Consider the following 3,586-nt stretch of genomic DNA (forward strand, 5'->3'; position numbering starts at 1 on the left):
TCATGAATTACTTGAACTCCCTCTAAAGTTGGCACACACTCCCATGCATCTGAACACAGCATGTGTCTTGATCCTCGTGTTTCACAAAAGACTCCCAAAATGTTCCTTTATGATCCATCTTTGCTTCCTTTTCTCTCTTCATGCCTTGGCAACCCTGTTTGCGTAAAAGAACACCAAATTCACTTTATCAGCCATAAAACTTGATAAAAGAGATGCGCAATGCATGTAAAACATATGAACAAATATGTTCAAACAAGCGCTTATCATTTCTTCCTTCGTATTGTCTATTTTCTTTGGGCCAATCCTTGCATTTATTCAACTAGCTTCTCAAATTTGATGAGAAGATAATGCCATCTTATTCGGTAATCTATGGTGCACTATCCTTGTTATTTTATATATTGGCTAGATTCATAATGTTGATTATTAATGACTGCCAAATCTTACTCTAAAGTGTCGTTATGTATTGCTAAGTTTGAATTAACTTAAATTGAAAATTAGTATACTAATCAAATGTTGTATCAATCCAACTGCCAAGAAATTAGAGCAGCAATAGTGATGGGCTATTACTCGTGCCTCCATAAATAATCACAAAATGAGCCTAGTGTTGGTTCTGGTTCCCTAAATCATTAAATTTCTTGAACTTAGGGATGCCATATCCTTTGAGATTGGACACTTGGTTATGACAGCTAGGATGTGGTTATCATTATTATTTTCAAAAATATCTATTGCATTTCATGTTTAGATTGATGTTGGTTCATAAGAAAATGCTTTTGATTTCTCACCACGGCCATATATTCCATGGACTTTTTCTCAAGGAGATGATGCCTATTGTGTTTGGTTAATTGAGGTTGCTAAGTTTTATCAATGAAAGTTGGCACTTACTAGCCTAATTAGGAGATCACTTTAATCAAAGTGGGCACCATTTTTTATGGATAACATTATCTTTCTCCCTTGATTTCAAATTCTAATGAGAATTGAACTAAAGCTCTAGAAAGGACATCAGATCCTGTGCTCAATGGTGCATTTTTTTTTCTTTCACACTTCTTGGCACAGCTATAGTCTTGTGCAATCTATTCACAAGAAGCTAAAGTTAGTCAAATTGTTCAAAAACTTTCATCCTTATGTGTATAGTGTGCACTTGAAGATTCTCTCCTTCATCATCCTTGCTTTTCTTCCATTATATGATCTGGCAGTTGAATTCATATCTAAATAAAAAAGGAGTTTATTCTTCCTTAGAGAAAACGTTTTCATTGTTATTAAGGGCAAAGGTTGACATTCATAGTGATGTACACTTCCGAAAGTGCACGGATCGTAACGAGTAATTAAATGGTACCTCGTGAGGGATAGGGTTGTCAAACCATAAGGACTAGAACTCCTACTACTAATGATGGTCTTCAAGAGTCGCTTCTCCTTCTCCAAGGACTCCTCAGTCAAGCCTTGGACACACCTCACCGAAATGATGCTGTCGAAAGCTCCCCCAATAACTCTCTTTTGAAGAAAGTCGATGTTGAATGGGCTAGAAACACTCTAAAGCCTAGCAATAACCTCCTCCAAACCCTAGCCAGCTACACTCTTTCCCCAAGATAGAAAAAAGATCCCTTCAAACTCTCTTAAGTTGGCCTTTTAAACACAAAATTGGGATTTTACACGCCCCTGTGGAATTTCCACATGGGAATGTGGATTCTCTTTTTCTACATCTGCTTGAGCGATGAATCGCTACATCATTCATGAAAAGTACTTTACTACAGTGATCCCAAAATTCTCTTCTTCCATTGAGGCCACATAGTTGGGAACACACCTGTGTGGTAGGCCATGTCGCTTCTTTTCTTTCAAATGTGTTGATGAAGCTCTTGAAAACTTTACACAGTCTAGAGCATGAGTGTGTGACTGTTGTTGTGCCTTTCTAACTTGTAACTAGACTTGTACACTCTTGGAAGTTGGCACACACCCTCATGCGTATGATCATAGCTCATGTCTTGACCCTTCTTCCAAGCATGAGAATCCTCAAAATCTGCGTTCATGACCTATTTTTACTTCCTTTCTTCTTATACTACCTCCACAACCTTGAATGCAGAAAAGAACACAAAAAACACATGAATAAGCCATAAAACCTGATAAAAGCAATGCTCATTGTGAAGAAAACATAGTCAATAATATGCATATACAAACACTTGTCAAACTCCCCTACACATAAGCCTTTGCTTGTCCTCATGCAAAATTACTCATTAAAGCATCTTAGAGGAAAATTAGAAGTGCTCAGCCTTAGGTTCACCAAGAGTATGCAAGAGAAGCATTCTAAAAGTAAGGATGCTTTCGAGCTCCCAATGAAAAAAATCATTGCTCTAGCTAAAAACTCAAAAAGCAGCAAAGATAAGACAAGAAATCTCAGTATTCAAGCAAAGAGAGTTTAAAACACTATTTGAAGCACATGAAAGGTTCAAGGACCTTCTTAGGCAGTTCCCACATCATGGGTTTAATTCATGAAGGAGGTTGCAAATTCTTTACAACAGACTGAACTACCAAACCAAGAAAATTATTGATGCCACTACAGGAGGATCATTGAGCAACAAGTATCTTGAAGAGGCAGAGCAATTGTTTGAGGACATGGCCAACAATGAGTCACATTAGAGTTCAAGAGACAGGCTACCAAAAGTGGTCGGGTTACATGAGATAGACTTAGACACCGTTTTAGCAGCCAAGGTGGATGCGCTCACATAGAAGTAGGATCTACTTGTTGGTAATAGTCAACACTTCAACATGAATTCTAGGGCTATTATGTTTTTGCTAGACATGTGGAGGAGGACATGGGGCTACCCAGTGCCCAATTGTGAGTTTTGTAGTGGCTTTAGTAGAACAGGTCGATTTTAACGGTGGAGGTCAGAGGAACCAAAATAACTTGTACAACAGCACATACTTAAACAGGAACAACCGACCTCCACTATTAATGGTCAGCACATACTCGTAAAGTCATCCAAACTTCTTTTGGACCCAGGGTCAGCAAAGACAACCTCAGCAATAGAACTACCAATAACAGTCACAGCAGCAGCAGTCTGAAAGGAAGTTCTCCACAGAGGATGTTTTGGCGAAATATATGATGAGCAATGATGCCAAAGTGGATGAGTTTGGTGCTATATTAAGAAATGTCCTACAGTACCTGTGCGATACTATTCCCATATTTAGATTGATTTTCTAGCCAATTTTTTTTCCTATTGTTAGATTGTTTTCTTGGCAAATTTTTATTTTCTATTTTTAGATTGATTCCCTAGCCAATTTTAATAAAATAGTTTTCTTGTATCCCAAGTTTAAGTTAGCTATAAATAGAATTGTACCTTCTCCTTTGAAAAAGAGAACTTGGATTATTATTCATGAAACAAGAGTTGTCCTACTACCATTGTTCTTGTGAGTTCTCCCGGATTCGCAAGAGGAAAGTTTGGGCTTTCTCCTAATTCATGCTCTACATTTTTCAGGCATTTTGTGCGGATTAGTTTCTGGTTTGTGGTTCTATGATTGCTCGAATAGCAGGTTAGAGTTCTTGAAGCTTCAGATCGTCTCTTCTCAATGTACGGGTTGCATCCATCCCCAGCTA

General features: G+C 37.9%; 1 non-coding gene across 1 annotated transcript; it reads right to left on the reverse strand.

The window, feature by feature from the left end:
- Positions 1-2,367: 2,367 nt before the first annotated feature.
- On the reverse strand, positions 2,368-2,474 carry LOC120257751. Its single transcript, XR_005535839.1, has one exon. It is a non-coding gene; the product is annotated as a small nucleolar RNA R71 (small nucleolar RNA).
- Between the last annotated feature and the right edge of the window lie 1,112 nt (positions 2,475-3,586).

The sequence above is a fragment of the Dioscorea cayenensis genome, chromosome 3, assembly GCF_009730915.1.
Source record: "Dioscorea cayenensis subsp. rotundata cultivar TDr96_F1 chromosome 3, TDr96_F1_v2_PseudoChromosome.rev07_lg8_w22 25.fasta, whole genome shotgun sequence".
In the NCBI taxonomy this organism is placed as follows: domain Eukaryota; kingdom Viridiplantae; phylum Streptophyta; class Magnoliopsida; order Dioscoreales; family Dioscoreaceae; genus Dioscorea; species Dioscorea cayenensis.